Source organism: Canis lupus, chromosome 28 (genome assembly GCF_011100685.1).
Source record: "Canis lupus familiaris isolate Mischka breed German Shepherd chromosome 28, alternate assembly UU_Cfam_GSD_1.0, whole genome shotgun sequence".
Taxonomy (NCBI): Eukaryota; Metazoa; Chordata; class Mammalia; order Carnivora; family Canidae; genus Canis; species Canis lupus.
The window spans coordinates 14421505-14441649 of NC_049249.1; the positions used below are offsets into that span (position 1 = coordinate 14421505).

The 20145-nt window shown below is 48.7% G+C and overlaps 1 protein-coding gene across 2 annotated transcripts in view; it reads right to left on the bottom strand.

Moving 5' to 3' along the window:
- The window catches only part of FBXW4 (F-box and WD repeat domain containing 4), a 116840-nt gene that overhangs the window by 15226 nt on the left and 81469 nt on the right, over window positions 1–20145 (bottom strand). The gene's annotated exons all lie outside the window — the stretch shown is intronic.

Consider the following 20145-nt stretch of genomic DNA (forward strand, 5'->3'; position numbering starts at 1 on the left):
TCACACGAGCTGCGGTGGGGGTCCCTCTGCTTCCTAATAATTCTTACATCACCAGACTCAGATCTGAAGGACACAGGATACAGTCCTACATGGCCAGGGCACCGAAATCCCTCCTAAGCACCACAACCAGATAACAGATGAGAAGAACCAACAGCACCTATGAACTCATGTCAACGTGCATACACACTCTCGTACAAGCACACACTCTCCCAACTCGAGGGTCTAAAAGTCATTCTGATTCTGGGTGCCTGGGCAGCTCATCCGTTAAGCACTGGGCTCTTGATTTCGGCTCAGGTTATGATTTTGAGGTCCTGGGATCAAGCTCCATGTTGAGCTCCCCCCTCACTGGGGAGCCTGCTTCCCTTTCCACCCCGCCCCCGCTCATGCTTTTTTTTCTCTCTCTCTCAAATAAATAAATCTTTTTTCTTAAAAAAGATCTTATTTATTTATTTGACACAGAGAGGGAGACAGAAGCAGTCTCCTCGCTGAGCAGGGAGCCTGATGTAGGGCTCAATCCCAGGACTCTGGGATCATGACCTGAGCCAAAGGCAGACATTTAACCAACAGAGCCACTGAGGCACCCCTCAAAAAAAAAAATCTTAAAAAAAAAAGTCATTCTGATTCTGTGAACTCTGCTCTCTTCAGATGAGAAGCCCCCCTCAGGAGCTAGGCTCCTCCCCTTTCCCACTTTGCCCTAGACCTTGCCCAGCTTCCTGACCACCCTTCCTGGCCCCTGGGTCCTGCCTCCAGTGTGCCTGGCATCACAAAGATCATCAGGCCCAAGAAGATGATGCAGGAGCCTCCACATCGGAGAGAGAGACCCCAGGAGAAGTAGGGGTTCTGGTACTCAAACTGAGGAATGGAGAACAAGAAGAACCAGAAGAGAAGAGAAGAGAAGAAAGAGGGAGGAAGGGAAACCACTCAGGCATGAACATCTGGGGAGAAGGTTGGTTCTTGTGCCTCTGCCCTCCCTCCAGGCCATCTTGATGACACTAGTCATTCGCTGAGCACCAACTCTGTGCCAGGTTCTGAGGAAGGGGTTCAGAAACCGTCCTGCCATCTCATCCTCATAACCCTGTGCAGAAGGTACTGCTTGCCCTATTATATGGGCCAGACAACTGAGGCCCGAGGAGGGGGCGCACCCTGCTCCCACCCCCCACGAGACAACTAGAGGGCTGCAATAGGAACCCTGGCCTAGCACCTTGGACCGTGCCCGGCACCCCCTGAGACCTCACGCGCTTGCCGGGTGAACAAACGGACGGCTGCACACACGGCTCCACCTGGAAGAAGAAAGGGGCGACTGAACGGCTCGGAGGCGGCAGCAGAGTGGCGTGCTTCGCAGCTGTGCCCTGTGGCTGGCCCAGAGCCACCCAGCTGGCCCAGGCCCCGGCCGCCCCTGAGCCGCGGCTGACACACTTTGGCAAGGGAGGCCACCAGAGCTGTCACATCATTCACCAACATGCCCATCAAGTGTATTCAGTTCTCTTCAACCCGCATTGGCATTTTAATTACTGTTGGGTAAACTAATTTGTACAAATGAAGGCCAGGTTGCCTAATAGAATATGCAAGCTCTCTGACCTCTGACAGGCACTGACACGAGATACAAAGGCCGCCGAGGAAGGCTTTTTATCTGAGCCTTATTACTCTCTATTACTCCAATTAGTCAGGCTCCAGTGCTCCTAATTGGAGGAAAAATTGCAATTAAATCAATTTTTGATGGGCTGCAAGTGGGCTCCCGAACCGCCCTGCTTGTGAAACAGTGATATTATAGCGGCAAAGGTCACGGGCCCCATCGGCACCTGGGCCCCCCCCACCCCCCGAGTTCCCGCGGCCCCCTCTGAAAATGCCTCAAGGAAACCCTGGCCCCTCTGTTGGCGTGGCCGGCAAGGGTGGGAAGGAGGGAGTCATTAGAACATGTCAGGTCTCATTGCGGTGGCCGCCATCTGCTAACCTGCGCCACTGACATCATCACAGCAGCTCGTCCCCAAGCAGGAATGCAGCGGGAAGGTCACACAGACTGGCTGGGCTAGGGCAGCCGGGAGCAGGAGTGCAGTGACAGTGCTGGGAGGGAGGGCCAGGGGAGTGGGAGCAGGAGGGCAAGGAAAGTCAGGAAGGGGACAGACACAGGCCAGGGCTGGTGAGTGCAAGGCCTCCAGCTCCCAATGGGTCACCACGGGCCACCCAAGGGGAAGGGAAATTTATGTGTCTGGGAAGGGGAGGAAGAGGCAAAGAAATCTTGTTCTCTCTCCAGCAAACATCCCACACTGCAGTTAGGGAAACAGCCTCCTGAAGGCTGTACACAAGACTAGAAGGCTGAGGGGCACATCAGGAGCACACTGGGGGGCTCACCATCCACAGGAGCACCTGAGTAGAAGGGCTGGGGGGTGCCAGAACTAAAGCTGTATGACCAGGGAGGGGATGGTAAATAAAACTTTGTTCATCAAACGAGGACAAAAAGACCAAGAGGCCTATCTGAAGCTTGAACGCGTCAAGTTTAAGGCAAGAAGGTCCATTTCACATAGCAACTGGCATACCATTATCTCAAAGAAATGGTAGAGATAGAAAATATCAACTCAAAAGCCAACTTCATGAATGACTGAACCAAAATGGGTTAACAGAGAAGGGAGGCCTTCAAGGGGTCAAGACCAAAAATATATTAAGTAAATGATGGTCCATGTACTTAATGGAATATTACACAGCCATTTAAAATGATGGTCCTGGGCAGCCCGGATGGCTCAGCAGTCTAGCACCGCCTTCAGCCCAGGGCATGATCCTGGAATCCGGGGATCAAGCCCCACGTTGGGCTCCCTGCGTGGAGCAGCCTGCTTCTCCCACTTCCTGTGTCTCTGCCTCTCTCTATCTCTCATGAATGAATTAATGAAATCTTAAAAAAAAAAAAAGTGACTGGATCCAAAAGCAGGTCCAGCTCCTACAAAAAAAATAAAATAAATAAAATAAAATGATGGTCCTAAAGGGTACAGGCAAGGTGCTTAAGATACTATTACAAGAAAAAAAGTAAAGGATAAACAGCCCTAGTGCAACTATTTTCTAAAAGCCTATGCATAGGAAAGGAAAGAGCGGAAAGGAACATGCTTAGATGCTTAAAGTGATTATATTTGGGCAGTAGAGTAATTAACAATTCTTTCTTCTAAATTTTATTTTCCAAATCTTCTTTAATGAGTAGGTACTACTTTTTAAAGGGAAAAACATATCATTTATGCCTTGTAAGGGAAAATACAACATAACTGGACACCCCTATCTACTAAACCATGGCCAAGAGCAGGTAACCCAATAGAAAAAACCTGCTAGAGCAGGTATCAGCAATGGCACACCTTGGACTGAAGCTTTGGGATTGACCAGAGGCCCGAGGTTAGTCAGGAAGCCTACAGTAGGCCTCTTTCCTCCCAACTAGGCACTGACCATTAAGGAGCAAGATCAACTCCTGATTGTGATAGCTGGAGAGGCCTGGAACACCCTGCTCAGTACACACTCACACACACTCACATACGTACACACACTTCTCTTAGCTCAAGTGCATCAAGACAGGATGGTGCAAGTGGCCACCCAGAAGGTCAGGCTCTAGACAGAGTGTCCAGAGGCTGGGTCTGTCTAGAGCCTGGGCTCCAGTGTTCCTACTCCCACTGCAACCATAACAAACAAGGGCCAACAAAGCAAGTTTGCTGCGACTCCATGGATGAGGGCAGTCCTACAGCTGGAAAATGCCTCCAAAGAAACACACATGGTCATTTTCCATTGTACCAATGGCAAAAGCTCAGCCTGACCAAGGATGGAAGATCCCGGCCCAGGTTAGAGAAGAGGAATCTTGAAGTAGCTCCTCCCAAATGTACACATTCCACTCAAGAAGTAGGAACTTAGAAAAACTTGAATAATGGAAGGACAGAATAACAGAGAGGAAAAATGAAGGACACCAAAAACAAGAACTCACTGTGCAATCTATGAATTAAACAAGATGTGCTGGGGCTGCAGGGAGAAGAGCTTCTATGCTCTATTTTCCATCTGCATGGCCTCTAAACACAAGAACTGCTCCATCGATCCTGAGAGGAAGGAATGGCATATATGTTCCAGTGCTGAAGGACAAGCTGGCTGGGTCAGACTTACTGAGAAATGATGACACAAGATCCACACAACTGTGGCATGGGAAAAGTAGAGATCAGGGTGGTTATTATTTGCAGACAATATAATTGCCTACTGAGAAAATCCAAAACACTAAACCAAAAAAATGATTATACTGAATAGCAGGGTTAGCATGCTGTGTACACAGTGAAAAGGGGCACAGCCTCAGGGCTCCTGGCTCTACCACCTAGTAAGTATACGATCTTGGACAAGTTATTTAACCTCTCTGAAACCCAGCTTCTTTATCTGTGAAACAGAAATAATAATAGTAGCTAGACATGGGCTTGTTGTAAAAATGACAGGAGATAGGATACGTAAGCAGTGTGTGACACAGAGCAAATACCCGCAAATGTTAGCTATTATTATACATGAACAATCACCAACCAAAATCTAACTAGAAATCCATTCACAAAAAGGAATTAAAAAATTGTAAAGTAGCCAAAAATAAACCTAACAAAACCCCAAAAACACTGCCAACAAAAAATAAGATAGGCCCATATGAAAAACAAGCCATAAAGCTTTACTGAAGGACATAGGATTACTGAATAAGTAGAAAAATATACCACATTCCTGGTCTCAGATCTAAACTGTCCCTTCTTCCTTAATTAATCTATAAATTCAATACAGTCCCATCCAAACAAGATTTTTTACTTAATCAATGGATTCTAAAATTCATCTGGAAGGGGAAATGCACAGGAATAACCAAGAGATTTTTTTTTTTAAAGAACAGAAGGTTTTTTAAAAAAGATTTTATTTGGGGGGCATCTGGTGGCTCAGTTGGTTGGGCATCCAACTCTTGATTTTGGCTCAGGTCAGGATCTCAGGGTTGCTAGATCAAGCCCCACCTCAGGCTCTGGGCTCAGTGGAGAGTGTTCTTGAGATTCTCTCTCTCTCTCTCTCTTTCAATCTCTCCCTCCCTCCACTCCTCCCCCCACTCTCTTGCTGTCTCTCTCAAATAAATAAATAAATCTTTAAAAAAAGGATTTTTTAAAAAGATTTTATTTATTCATGAAAGACACAGAGAGAGAGAGAGGTAGAGACACAGGCAGAGGGAGAAGCAGGCTCCACGCAAGGAGCCCGATGCGGGATTCAATCCCGGGACTCCAGGATCACGCCCCGGGCCAAAGGCAGGCGCTAAACCACTGAGCCACCCAGGGATTCCCTAAAAAAAAAAAGATTTTTAAGTAATGTCTAAACCCAGTAGCGGGGGGCGGGGAGGGGTAGCTTGAACTCATATCTCTGAGATCAAGAGTCACATGATCCACTGACTGAGCCAGCCAGGTGCCCCAAGAAAGAAATTATATCAAACATACTCTAAAGTTGCAGTATTATGTTCATGCTGCAACAAATAATCAATGGATTAGAATAAGAATCCAAAGCTATACCCATATATTTGTAAGGAATTAGTAAATCCTAAGCATGGCTTTTTTTTTTTTTTTTAAGGTTTTATTCATCTATTCACGAGAGACACACAGAGAGAGGCAGAGACATAGGCAGAGGGAGGAGAAGCAGGCTCCATGCAGCGAGCCCAATATGGGACATGATCCTGGGACTCTAGGATCACAACCCAAGCCAAAGGCAGACGCTCAACCACTGAGCCACCCTGGTGTCCCTTAAACATGGCTTTTAAAGATAGTCAATGAAGAGTGAACCAATCAGTAAAGGATAGAAACACCACAAAATACACATTTGAAAAGAAGATAAAATTAGAGCACTACCTCAGAGCAGACCTCAATTCCAACTGGACTAAGGAGATAAACTTTTTCAAAAGCTACATGAAAGACCATAAAAGTATTAGAAGAAAATACAGAAGATCCTTTAAAATCTTGGAGGGGGAAAGACATTTTTAAGAAGAAACTAAACTCTGAAGCCATAAAGAGGACAGAACTCCTCTCCAAACAACCAAACTTTCACATGACAGAAGACATTATCAATGTCGGCTGAAAGGAATTACCAAATATATATAATAGTCAAAATGTTCATACCCAGAACATATCAAGAAATCTTATAATTCACAAAGGGAAAAGATAGATTAATGAACAAAAAATTTTAAATAATTTATCAAAAATTACACGTGGCCAAGAAACATATAAAGCTCCCAGTAATCAAATAATTACAAGTTAGACCAATAGCAACAATGGCTACATACACTTCTAGAGCATTTACCATGTGCCAGGCACTGTTTTAAGCTCATTATATGTGTATATTAGTTTGTTTAACTCTTGAAATATTCCTACATATTTGATGATAGTTTTCCAGGTATAATAATAGTATAGTAATTACATTTTTTACAGCATCACCACCTTTCAGAATACATGATGAAATATTTATTTTTATAACATTTGCTTCACAAAACTACAGAAGGGGTAGTATATGGGGAATACTCAAGAAACAGGATCGGCTAAGAGTTGGCAATTATTTTACTGCTATATATTTTGAAATTTTCCATAAGAAATAGTTTTTTTAAGTTACTATGAGATATCAACTACCAGTGTCATTCATTCCCTTTCACAGATGAGAAAATTGAAGTTTAGAGAGGTTACATAACTCACCGAGGTCATACAACTACTACGTGGGAGTACTCAGGACTTGACCTCAGCCAGGTAGGCTCAAGTCCAGCTCATAATCACTCTTCTATAATCACTCCCAACATTAACTAATTTTTTACCCATCAGAGAAGCAAAAATTTTCTTAAAAAAAAGAACTGGGGGCACCTGGACAGTTCAGTCAGTTAAACGACCGAGTCTTGGTTTCAGCTCAGGCTGTGATCTCAGAGTCATGAGATTGAGCCCTGCGCTGGGCTTCACACTTAGCATAGAGTCTGCTTGGGACTCTCTCTCCCTCTGCCCCTCCTCCTCACTCTCTCTTGCGTGCGCGCGTGCTCTCACTCTCTCTCAAATAAATAAACAAATCTTAAAAAAAAGAAACCTGGAGGGCCTGGGCAGCACAGTTTACCCAACTACCTTCGGCTCAGGTCATGATCCTGGGGTCCTAAGATCCAGCTCCCTGCTCAGTGGAGAGCCTGCTTCCTTCTCCCTCTGCTGCCCCTGCTTGTACTTGCTCTCTCTCTCTCTCAAATAAATAGAATCTTAAAAACCCCACAAAACCCCTGATATTATCCACTCCTGCTAAGTCTAAGAGGAAATAGGTACTTGTATACATTGTTTGTGGGTGTATATATTCTGATACTGTCCAACTAGAGGGCAACTGGCAGCATCTAAAAACTTTTAAAGGCACCTACCCTTCAACCCAGCAAGTCTCTTCTAAGATCCTTAGAAGGATCTTTCCTAGAAAAACACCTGACCACATCCACTGAGGCCAGACAAGCTCTGGTGTGTTTTCAGGTTTGCTGATGAACATGAGTAGCTGGCATGTGAATAGGGGCATGAGGTGGGAGGATGATGGGAACCATTAAGATCGACTGGGCCTCCACAAACAGAAGAGAGCAGAGCTCGCCTGGAGAACTGCTCAGATAAGCTAGACATAAACACGTTTATTTTAAAATCTAATTCCTTCTAAACATACTCTCACATTAACAAACCACAGAGGGACCTTGAAACTCAGAGTTAATCCAGATTTGGGCAGGCACATTAAGTATTTATTACACCAACAGAGAAGAGAGATGAGGTCAGGTCAAAGAAAAATTTGTGCGACCTATGGTTTCTGAGGCCTTACATCCCTGACCTGCTGTCATATTTAGGCCCCACACTGGAGTCCCTAGAGATGGACCTGGCTCTTATTTTTATTCTCAGTATTCCACAGGAGAATGTGAGAAGCACCAATGTCATTTTCATGTGACAAGCATCAAAGCATAATCAAGACCTTCTAGAAAAAGGTTCTTTCTGATGAAACAAAAGTCAGGAGAGCCCATACACATGACCCACCCACAAGACTGTGTAGCCTTTCCTCATCCAATGGCCTCATAACTCTAGCAAGGCTTAAAAGAGAAACTCTTAATGACCCACCAGTGAAAAAGAGTCCCATGGTGTCATACAGGGAAGTAGAGGGTGTAAGTGTCAACCTATGGATTCCCTGCCACCATCTGCATCCCTGGACCCCTTCCCTTTCACCAAAACAAGGCAGGGGCAGGGGAAGTGAAACACTATACTCCTCAACCTTGTCTGATGGCTGTGGTATGTTCCACCATCACCTGGAAGGCTATGGTGGAGGGAGGAGGTGGTTGAGGAGAGGGAAGGGGGGGGGTCATGGAGGTCGACAGGCCAGTAGGGCCTGCTGTGCATTGTAAATTATACACAGTAGGGCTTCAGAAGTATGACCCATGACAAGAAAAGAGAGGTGTCTATGTACACAGTAGGTGAAGTCTAACCCTCAAGAAAGGAGGACTCTGTTGCAGAGGAGGGCCAGCAGCAGACCGTGGTGTGCAAATCCAACCAGGAACTAGTGTCCCCTACTTCTAACAGGAGAAAAGGACCCAGAGTCCTTGCTTTGGCCACACAGACTGAGCCTTACATTACAGGGAGAAGTGAGAAGTCAGGGTAGCAGAGAAGGCCCCGGAGGTCCTTTCCTGGAAGACTTCCATCACAGGGCTTTGCAGAAGGCAGAGTTCCAAGGAACCTTCTCATTTCAGATCTGTTAGCAGCAGCAGGAATCTTGACCTGAACTTTGTTCCTCCCCAAGATTTCCCACCCTCTTGCCCACAGCACAGGGGAGGAGAGGCAGGAATCTGTCTTCCATCCTTTTCAGCAAGGAAAACTGTACTCCCTGGAGTGTCATTCAGGCCTCCTGCTGGTTGTTTCCCTCTGTGGGAGGCTCAGCCAGGTCAACCCCTGTCATCCCAGGCCCTGGCCCCAGACTGTCCTCTCTGCCCGGTGGCATAATGCTGGGCCACGCACTGTTCAGGTGTCTAACATCACGTACCACAGCCAGATCCTTTCCCCCACACAGGTTAGGAGGGTGGCAGGTTTTTGTAAGGATGCCATTAACAGCTTCCAGAGGAGGAATCTCTCATCAGTAGAGCAGTAATAAAATGAGGAAGAGGAGGTGAGAGGCTGTAGTTGGACAGTTCTCTCCAGACTCTTGGTTTGAGAGCTGGTGGCCAAGGCTCTGAGTTTGGTCACTATCCACGCACTAATGCCATTCACATAAATACTTTGGGGCCAGATGTCACGGAGTAATTTGGCCTTCTGAAAACAATATTGATCCCATTGTTCTGTCTGCCCTATAATCTCCCTCTCCGTATGTGTGATTCCTGAGAGACCTCCTCCTTGGCCACACTTAATGGATCAAGGGGTAGGCAACTGACCCAACTTGGGCCAATGAGTCTCTGCCCTGGGATTTTGGGAAGCCCATCATTCTCCATGACTTAAACCATGTGCCAAACTCAGGGGCTCTTGGCAGCCCCAGAATAAGCTGGTAAGTGGGTAGGGGAGGGGGGAAAGGCATGGAGGTCGAGGAAGAAACAAAGATGAGCACCTCAAAAGGATAAAGTTCCTGCTGCACCATAGCCTCCATCCAGGTCCAGCCATTCCTGGGCCCAGCTGTATTTGGGCTCCTCCTTGGGCTTGGTTGCTCAGCTTTACCCTTGGGTTTCATGAGCCAAACATCCCCCGCTTTATTTAAGCTACTGTGGATTTGGTTTCTGTCACTTACCAACACAGAGCCCCTGTTCAGTAGCTTCTGAGCTTCCCCTAATCTGAATGTTCCTCACTGACAGATGCACAACAGGCTCTGCCAGGCACCTACTGGACACCGTGAGGCCTGGTCGAAGATACCTCAGCCATGGAAGCCATAGCCAGTGTGTCTACTAGAGCAGATAAAGCAGGGCAGCACAGATTGGCCTGTGACTTCGAAAGGGGATGAAGTGGTCTCTTACCCTGAGGCCCAAGGAGAGTGCTGGGAAAAAAGTCTTCTCTCCCATTTCCAGGGAAAGATGGGGAGGTGGTCTGGACAAAAGCAGATAATAAAGGCATCTGGCTGGCTCAGCCAAAAGGAGCATGTAACTCTTGATTTTGGGGTCGTGAGTTCAAGCCCCACATTGGGTGTAGAGCTTACTTAAAAAAAAAATTTTTTTTTTTTTTTAAAGAACAGATAATAAAGATGTGCTTGAGGGACTGGATGATCCTTTCGAAGGCAGAAAGGCCTGAGGCTTCTTGGATCCCTGTTGACAGGCTAAGAAGAGTACAAGTCCTGCCTGAACTTACAAGGCACCTCTGCTGGGCCAGCGCCTGGGGCCCTTGGGGTGCCAGCTGCCTGATGGGGTGCTCATTAGAAGATGTGGTCCAGGTATCTAGCAGACCTGAATTACAGGTGCACACAGAACAATGGTAAAATGGAGAGGAGAACTTGGAGGTTGATTCTCTTTTCTCTTTATGTGTGTCTGAGAGTTTTCAAAAATAAAAATTTGAAAATACATACACTCACACACATACAACAGTAACACCTTGTAACCCCAAGCAACCTCTTTGTTGCAGCTCCTTTTCTTTCTTCCCACTCTGACTCAGTACTAACAGCCCCCAAGGTGAGGGGAAAAGAAATCTGGCCATATGAGCAACTCAAATATTTCACTGCTGGTTCTCTCTGAGTGACACTCAAAATGCAGGAGGAGGGATCCCTGGGTGGCGCAGCGGTTTGGCGCCTGCCTTTGGCCCAGGGCGCAATCCTGGAGACCCAGGATCGAATCCCACATCAGGCTCCCGGTGCATGGAGCCTGCTTCTCCCTCTGCCTGTGTCTCTGCCTCTCTCTCTCTCTCTCTGTGACTATCATAAATAAATAAAAATTAAAAAAAAAAATTTAAAAAAAAAATGCAGGAGGAACCAAGCAGGAAACCCACATATAGCAGGTACACCTTTTTCTTTCTTTCTTTTTTTTTTTTTAAAGATTTTAATTATTTATTCATGAGAGACACACAGAGAGAGAGAGAGAGGCAGAGACAGGCAGAGGGAGAAGCAGGCTCCATGCAGGGACCCTGATGTGGGACTCGATCCCAGGACTCCAGGACCAGGCCCTGGGCCGAAGGCAGGCGCTAAACCACTGAGCCACCCAGGGATCCCCAACCTTTTTCTTAAAAAACAAAAACCAGAAATAAAACAAGAAAGACTCCATGCATACCTAAAAGAGTCCCCCAAATCTCTCTCACTTTTTTATTTTTTTAAGATTTTATTTATTTATTCATGAGAGACACATACACAGAGAGAGAGAGAGGCAGAGACACAGGCAGAGAGAGAAGCAGGCACCACGCAGGGAGCCTGATGTGGGACTCGATCCCGGAACTCCAGGATCACACCCTGGGCCTAAGGCAGGTGCCAAACCAATGAGCCACCCAGGGATCCCCCCTCTCGCTCTTTTTAATGAAGCTGGACCTAGGTCAGGAAATCATCTAAAGTCAAAAATCAGAAACCAGGTATGAAGAAACCAAGGCCCATTCATGGAAAACCAGATTCTGTAGCATAAAATAATAAACGATATCATATGTCCTATAAAAACTCTATAAATACACCACCATATATTCCGTAAATAGACATGTGTATATGTGCTGATGCATGTCTACCTATATCTCTCTACATAAAAAATCTGAAGCAAAACATTACATGTATTTGAGCTTCATGTTCCTTGAAGACTCATCTCCTTACAGGTAGCCCTGTAGCCAGCAGCCAGCCTATTCCTATTCCTCTCTGAGCTATTCAATACCCTCCCCAAGACCCTCAAATTCCAACCAGCCCCTGCTCTTTATAAAGCCTCACCTCCATGCTCCTGTTCAGGACTTTGTCAACAGCCCTCGCCTCCCCACTGCCAGCCTGCAGGCACCAAATTCTACCTCCTAAGGCCCCCTGGTAGGCAAATAACTTGGCATATTTATTTTCTGGGAAAAGTCAACCCCTCAATGTTTAATTTCACCTCTTTGGAACATTGGAATAATGTTCCAATAATAATAATCATGAGCCACAGGGAAGCACTGGGGCCAAGGCAGTAGCTGACTCAGCGCCATGCCCACCATCGGCGCCACCAGGTCCTCCCTTGATGTACCAAGATTCGGAGTAGGCTGGGATGTGGCACCTATGCTACCTGTGATCTGTGGGTATACACATGCATACGCACCTGTAAACCACCACATCATAGACTTCTGATAGAAAAATCTACTTCCCTCCTCACCATCTTCCCCAGATTAGATCAGATCACCTTGTCTTTCCACCTAGTGTTTCTCATCAGAAATTGAAGATTGGGGGGGATTGCCAAGTGGAAACTCTCACCTTAAGGTGTATCAGCCAAGTTAGATACCAAGAAAGTATGTGCCAGGCCACTGATTTCTTTCCCATTGAGTCTCCACATCTCACCCCAACCTGAGCAACACAAGGAAGAACACAGTAGAGATGTGCATATCCATCATTGCTGCCCCCCAGCTCTTTCGGAGCCCAGGGCCAGTGGGTGGCTGCTGGCCATTCAGCCCTCAGCTGCTGCCTGTCAGAGGTGGAAAGCTATGCCGTGGCTCAACTCCCAGGTGCTGGTATTTGGCTCCTGGGAGGAGAGAGAACATGGGCCCAGTCACAGCCTTGGGAAGAGGTGCAGGCCCAGCGGGGTTGTCTTGGCCTCACCACCCTGTGCTGAGAAGGCACATGTAAGTGCACGCACACATGCACACACACAGACACAGCCTGTGTTTGCTCCCTTTGGTAAGGGGGCACCCAGGATGCCACCCACGTACTTACACGGACACACCCACTGCCATTGCTCAAGGTTTCCACTCCTGAGGAGGACAGGAAAGCAGGTCCGTGGCCACACTCACGTCCCACACATACATACCCAACTGCACGACCTGTGAGCACGGCGCCCACAGGAGTCTCTACCCAGTCTCACTGGGCAGTTGTGATTTTTAGCCAGCCCAGGTGTTAAGCCATTTTGTCCCCCGTGGCCCTGTCTCTGTCCCTCCCCCTGCCCTCCCGTGGTAAGTGCTTTCAGGCCACACAATGAGTAGGAGGAGGAGAAACATTTCTATTGAGGAAGGCGTTTTGTTGTTTCATCCCAAGGGAGGGGCAGGGTAGGGAAGGGGGAGACCCACAAATTTCTAATAAGCAGTTTTTCTCCTCAAAGCTAAAATGATTTTCTTTAATTGCTTAGTGGGAACAGTTTATCATGGGGGTCTCTGCCCCCCCCCCAAGCCTAATTGACTTACTGAAGTTTAACAGGGGCTTTCACCTGGAGAGACTGTAATTATTCCCCCCATCCCACATTCGTACCTGGACTCTCCCCACAGGGGGCCTTTGTTCCCCCTAAATACAGCAGTGACACAAATGTCCTCAGCAGCAGGGGAACACAGGGAAGTGGTAATTTTCAGCCCAGCGCAATTAGCTGAGGGCTTTTCAGCCTTCCCAGTGAATGGTAGGGAAAGTTCGGCTTGTGGGAATGGTGAGCCAGGCTGCTCTGTGCAAGTCAAACAAAAGAGGCCTCTGAATTGGGCCCCATGGTGAGCCAGACCAGAGCTGGTGGGGGCAGCTGGGACTGGAGCCTGGACGAGGGACCTACATCAACACCCACCCAATCCGAGTCTTCTGGTCAGGGCCAGTGGCCCCAGAGAGCTAGATTTCTGGGAGGTAGAGGCACGCAGGATGATATCATTGACTTGCACCTAGCACCACAGCCCTTTATTTATGATGCAAAGAATAGGGAAAGAGTGTTAGAGCTGGGGGAGGATGAGCTGGGGCGGAGGGCCACAGTGCTATGTCTGTCCAGCTGTCCCCAAAGGGCCTGGGGCTGGAGCTCACATTGCATTTTAGGCCTTCATGGATACCTCCGGGTTGGGAAGCTCTCCTGGGGACCAAGACAGGGAGACCCAGGGCTCCTTGAACACTCATGTCTACTATTGCTATCACAGCAGCCCCTACCGCCCAGCTAAGCAGAGGTAAAACATCCCTCTGCTCAGGGTGGCTTCAAGGCTAGAGAGGCACAGGTTAAGGGCAGCCAAGGCTTATCTGAGGTCACTGCTGAGGTGCCCAAAGACCAGAAATGTGGGCTCCAGCAGTGGAAATAACCGCTGATCCAGGAGCAAACAGGTCTGCCAGTCTCTCAGGACTAGCCCTTAGGAGAGCCCTGATCCTGGAGCCAGGAGAGAAAGAAGCAGTTCTGGAAAAAGTGAAAATGAGAACCAGAAACAGAAGGGCTGGTGGATAAACGAACTGTGCATGGGTGAGAGAATGAGGAACGGAGGTTGCTGCCAGGCGAGAACACCCAGGACAGAGGCCAGGGTAGGCACCGAGGCGGGCAGCACCGTGGCGCAAGGGAAGGACGGAGAGCGGGGGTACAGGAGGCTGGCATCCAGTGCCAGCTCAGCTGCTCACAAGCTGGCTCACCTCTGGCAAGCCGAGAACCTCCTGGGACCTCACATGTCTCTGTAAAATGGGAAACAGAACAATGTTTTCTAATTTGTTTAAAAAGCAACAGAAAACTTGTGTGAGCTAGCATCTCTGAGAGATTTACAAAACTGGAAATGGCTGGGGGTGCGGTGCTATTCCATGTTAGCAGAAGTAGGGTATGGGGGAAGCCCACCCAAGTTGCCTCCATTCCTCCTGCCTTTGACACAGACCTTCAGCGCCCTGTCTGCAAACCCCAGAAACAGATCGTCCCCAGGCCTCCTCCGCAACTAACACTCCAATCCAGCAGAACCTGGGACTGATGAAAAGGAACAAAGGCTGAACTGCCCACAGCACACATACTCTCTGCAGCCCTGCCTTCCCACTGCCCCCAGTCCCTTCAGCAGGAGTGGGACTGTACTGGCCAGCCTCACCACACACAATGGAGTCAGAGAGCCCAAGTGAACTGGATTCAGGGGCAACAGTGGCCAGGAACAGTTGGAGCAGCTTGGCACATGGCTTATAGGAGGTGGTCAGGTCAAATTTAGTGCATGTTTATCCAACCTTGAGATCTACCCACAAATACTATCACAATAGGTCATGCTACTGCCACCCTGCTCCTTCACTGGCCTGGGCTGCTAGGAACCACTGTTCCTGCCCTCAAGCAGGCAACAGAGGTTCAAAGTGATTCTCTAGAGAAGAGTCTACAAAGTAAAGGGTGGCTAGTCCAAACACCCACAATTCAGAGACATGAAAGCAGACCCTCCCCTCATACTCCACTACTCCTGAAACAGCCTCATCCCTCTGGGAGCAGCCCAGACCAACAAACAGCAGGGGACAAGCAGCCTGTTGCTTAGAACAGCTGGTCTGGCTTCTGTGCTCCCATCTCCCACTGCCTCTTCATCAGTCCCTGGGTCCCACCTACCCAGGCTGCCCTCCCCCACAGGTGGGAGATGGTGGTCTGGGGCTGCCTGGCCCTCTCACGAACAAGGCCTTGCCTGGGTCATTCCTGAACTGGAAGCAGAGAGGGGGCCTCGTCCCTTCAACAAGCACAGGAGTGTACCCATGCCAGCCCTGTGCTATGGTCTCCAGTGCTCAGGAACAAAAGCAGAACTCACAGAGGCCTGCCCTTAGGCAGCTGAAGGTCCAGCCAGAGAGAGTCAAGTCTTCAATTAACATTAAAAAAAAAAAAATCAGAAGACATTCAAGACCATTAACAAGTTCTAGTCCCAAAGGAGAGTGAGATCCCCCAGCCCCCAGGCTGGGAAGGCAGATAGTGTAGCACAGTAGTTAAAAAGCATGAATTCTGGAATCAGATGCTGGGGCTCAACCCCTGAGCGCCTCAGCATCCAGATTTGACTTTAGGCATGTTTTTTTTTTTTTCTTAAGATTTATTTATTTATGATAGACATAGAGAGAGAGAGAGAGAGAGGCAGAGACACAGGAGGAGGGAGAAGCAGGCTCCATGCCGGGAGCCCAACGTGGGACTCGATCCAGGGGCTCGATCCCGGGGCTCCAGGATCGCGCCCCAGGCCAAAGGCAGGTGCTAAACCGTTGAGCCACCCAGGGATCCCCTGACTTTAGGCATGTTAAATAAGCTATCTTAGGCCTCAGTTTCCTTCCTTGGAAGCAGGTGGTGGGGAATCTTCCCTGTCTGGGAGGATTAAAGGAACTATAAAGTGTTCAGCACAGCACTTGGCATTTAGCTGCCATCATTGTCCCCATCACTGGCCAGGCAACACAGAGCCACTGAGGACTCCCAGGTCAGAAGTAGCCTGTGTAAAAAGACCCTACCTCATTCCCCTCCTGAAGAAGTGCCAAGTACTAGGCAAGAAGACAGATGCTGGGTTCACTGTCCCCATTCTGCAGACCGCTTCAGAAAGCTACTAGCCTGTGCTGATGACAGACTGGACAAATTTAACCTGGCCAGGGCCACAGGAGAACCTGAGCCAGCCAGGGGCCCGAAAGGGGCAGACTGGAATTTGCACCCCCTTAAACTGACCACAGCCCCCTCCGTGCTGTCCCGCCCCTCACTCTGCCATCAGCCTGCTGGCTGGAATGTGGGAGCCCCTGTGCCAGAAGGACCAGGCCAGGCAGGAGGCCTGGAGGCACAGGTGGTTCTCAGAGGAGATCCCTGGGCTCCAGAAAGCAGTTCCCCCACAAGCGCAACAAAGCTGGGGCTTGTTGTCGGTCAAGGCGCCTTTGCTTGTTTGGGCTGCGGCCCAGCTGGTGGGGCAGCCGGGGCAGGCCGGGGGATGCAGAACCGGGGGGGTGGGGGGCAACCAGCGCTTTTGGCACCAGCTTCCTTCTTCCCTGGGTTTCTCACTTTGTTCGGCATGGCAACCCAAAGGAGGCTGGGGAAAGCACTTTTCACTGCCCAGCAAATAAAGCCACAGGGAAAGGGAAAAGGATGAAAGGTTTGGGGGTTTTAAATTTTGGTTTTGGGGTATTTAGTTGGTTTGAAAAAATAATAAAGGTAAGTTGTTTCTGCAATCCAATTAATTTCAAACCCAGGATTCAGATCATAAATAGCCAACGGTGATCCCATAGCACCTAACACCTATCATCCCTCTTCTGAGACTTCAAGTCTCAGTGGTACCAGAGTTGGTCCCAAGAGGCCTGGAAGGGAGTTGGAGTTTTTGGTGTTTTGTGTGTGTGTGTGTGTGTGTGTGTGTGTGTGTGTGTGTGTGTTTGCTTTTTTTTTTTTTTTTTTTTTAACTTCTTGGTAGGGGATGGGGCATAAGTAGCTTCAGTCCTAGCACAAAACTCTGGGACCTCAAGCTCCCAGCTCCCCAGGTCCACACATACCCATGTGGTCCTGCCAGTCAAAATATGCATGACTTTCAGATGGAGGCTTGACACCAGGGGCTGCCAGAGTTCACTTATTCCCAAGAATCAGGTTCTCCGGGCCCCAGCTTTAGGCAAGGCCCCCTATAACTTGCAAAGGAGATGCCAATGGTTTCCTTCATTGTCTCTAGGATGAGAGCCCTCACCCACAGGTCATCCTAGCTTTGGTTGCTCCCTTCCACTGGGCCTCCAAGCACTGACTCCAGACCTTCCCTGGTCCTACTACCTTAGAGGATGAGTGGAAGGACTATTCTCACATCTCTCTGGAACAGGAGAAGTTTTCATCCAGATCTTTCAGGACATTGGACCTGGGAGCCCCTCCCTGAGCAGCTGCCTGCACAGCCCACCCACTTCCAGAGTACAGCCCAAACACCTCATGCCCCCACCCCATGCTTGCTTTGAGACAGGTGATTTCTGATGGCATGTTTTTATCATGCCTTATTGAAATCACAAACTATAAAAAGCATGGATTTTGAAAACACTAAGATACCAAAAAGCTCCCTTGATTAGAAGTTTCCCGTCTTTCACACTAAGCCACTTGGGATGGGATACAAATCTTTTAGAAGAATGAAAACGAGTGTCACAAATCTGCAAGCACCCTTGACAGTGGTGTGGGTCCCTGATTTACTGGCTCGGTGGCTCCCCTCACTTCAGGCTCTCATTGCTCCGTGGTATCTGTGCCAAGTATGGGACACTGTTAGCTGCTGATCTGAGATCTCCTCGAGTCACAGGTTTCTAGAGAAAACCAACTCCCCTCTCCTGTCCCAACACTCTGCTCCCTCTGTAGAAAAGCCAAGGAGTTGACCCTGATGAGAAACTCAGAAGCCTCAGGTCAGTGGCAGGCAACCTGCACGGGCCTCAGCCCCCTGCTACCTCCAGGGCTCCTGCCTTCTCGGCTCATGTTCTGCACTTGTCCACAGCCACCTGCTGGGACTTGCTCAAGAGGTGCACAGTTTCTCCCAGAAAACATTTCCTTGCCCACTGCTACCAATAAAAGGAAAATTCAGAGAAAAGGAACCCCAAGGGGAAGCCTGGGCAAAAGATGAGCTAGAAGGGTGACAAAACTTCAGGAAACACAGTGACCGCCTGAAACTCCAGGCCCAGGCTCCCGGCCCCCCTCGGTGCTCCAGGGAGAAGATAAAGAAAGCCAGTGGCTTTAAGAACCCACCTACGTGTGCACTCACTTATGCTGATGTGCCTTCTTGAGAGGACCCTGTCCCAGGAGAAGCAGGCACATCCATGCGAAGTCAGGAAAGTGCAAGGCAGAGGGACCCACAGGTGCCATCGCCATTTCAGGAAAGCTTGCTTTGGCTTGGGGTGGGCACCCAGAGGCCAAGGAATCTGCCCCCCACCCTGACACACACCTTCAGCCCCACGGGGATGGGGGATGGATATATACAGAGCTGGGAACCCAAAGGCTGAGACCCTGTGCCTGCAAATGAAAAAGCAGCACGAGCTACTTATCACTCAGCCAATGGTGAGGAGGTGTCAACTACTGCCTCCGTTCATCCATCCCCTCTTGTCCCAGAAGTGGGAAGTACACAGGGGGGGATACTTTTCCATCTTTGGGAGGGAGCTAAAATTGGGTACGGGGGAGGCAGAGGGAAACAGTACATCCTGGGGTGCTGGGTGAGCTCCCAAGTCCTAGGCGCACCTAGGCACCAGGGAGGTCCCAGGCCACGGAATGAGGGGATTAGGCCTCCATCAGGATTTAGGTCCACCAGCCCCAGGAAGACAGCCTGTATACTGGGAGTCCTCAGGGAGGCTGAGCTAAGCAGACACTTGTGGTAGAAGCAAAGGATGGTTTGGGAGGAAGCAAAACCTCCAGGCCTTTGATGAAGTCACAGCAAGCTATGATTCTAAATGAGATTTTGTACCCATGTTCTTGGTACCACAGCCATGGGAGATAGCTCTCCCATGACAAAATGGGATCTTCTTTCAGCTGCCCTGAGAACACTGAACACCAGATAATCTAACTGACTAGACAAAACCTAGATATGTCACTTCTTTGAGCAAGGACCCCCGATCAGAATTCTCTTGGGATGGATTATACTTTGGACATGAGCCCTGGGGCGGCAGCACAACAGCAGCAAAACCAGCAGGAAAAAGAGTCAGAAGTTCAGAGCCAAGGTCACCTGACTCATTCGGATCATCCTCCATGGACAGGACCAAGCCACCCTTCTGCCTGGACAAAAGTTAATATCCCAGTTCAAGGCCAGCATTCCCCAGCCCTTTCCCGGCCCCAAAGAACAAGGTCCCGTGCATCCTGGAAACAACAGTCATGTCAGACTATGATGCTGCATCTGAATTCCACCATTTTGGACTTTTACTTCAAAAGTTAAAGTAGTCAAATATCAGGTCTTCCAGGAAGGTGGGGTTTCTAATAGATATTTTTCTTAACCATTCCAAATCCTTCAATCTTAGTTCCAGAAGTGAGGTGGCCACCTTCACCAGGGCTTTTTCATTTCTCTATTGTCACAGAGGGAGAGAGGCCTCTAGGTACCCTCCCGCTGTCCACCTCTCTCCTACCTTGCTCCAAACTTGGCTTCAAATCCCTGGGTGCTGCAAAAAGTTGCCAAGAGCAATTCCTGCCTCTCCCACAATCTAAACACGATTATACTTTTAAAGAGAGAAAAACAGTCTGGGGATCCCCAGAGAGGTCAGCTGTACTCTTCCCCCTTGTAAGGAAGCTTAATAACAAAATGTCCTGCACTCCAGTTATAGTAAGAGATGCTCATTTTCTCCAGCTGAACATTCCCTATAGATAGATCTAATTTGTTTCCATGCTTCTACCTCCTTCCTCCATTAAGTTTGCACTTAAAGGTTGTGATCTGTTGTGCCCTCCCAGCCAGGCCCCGACAG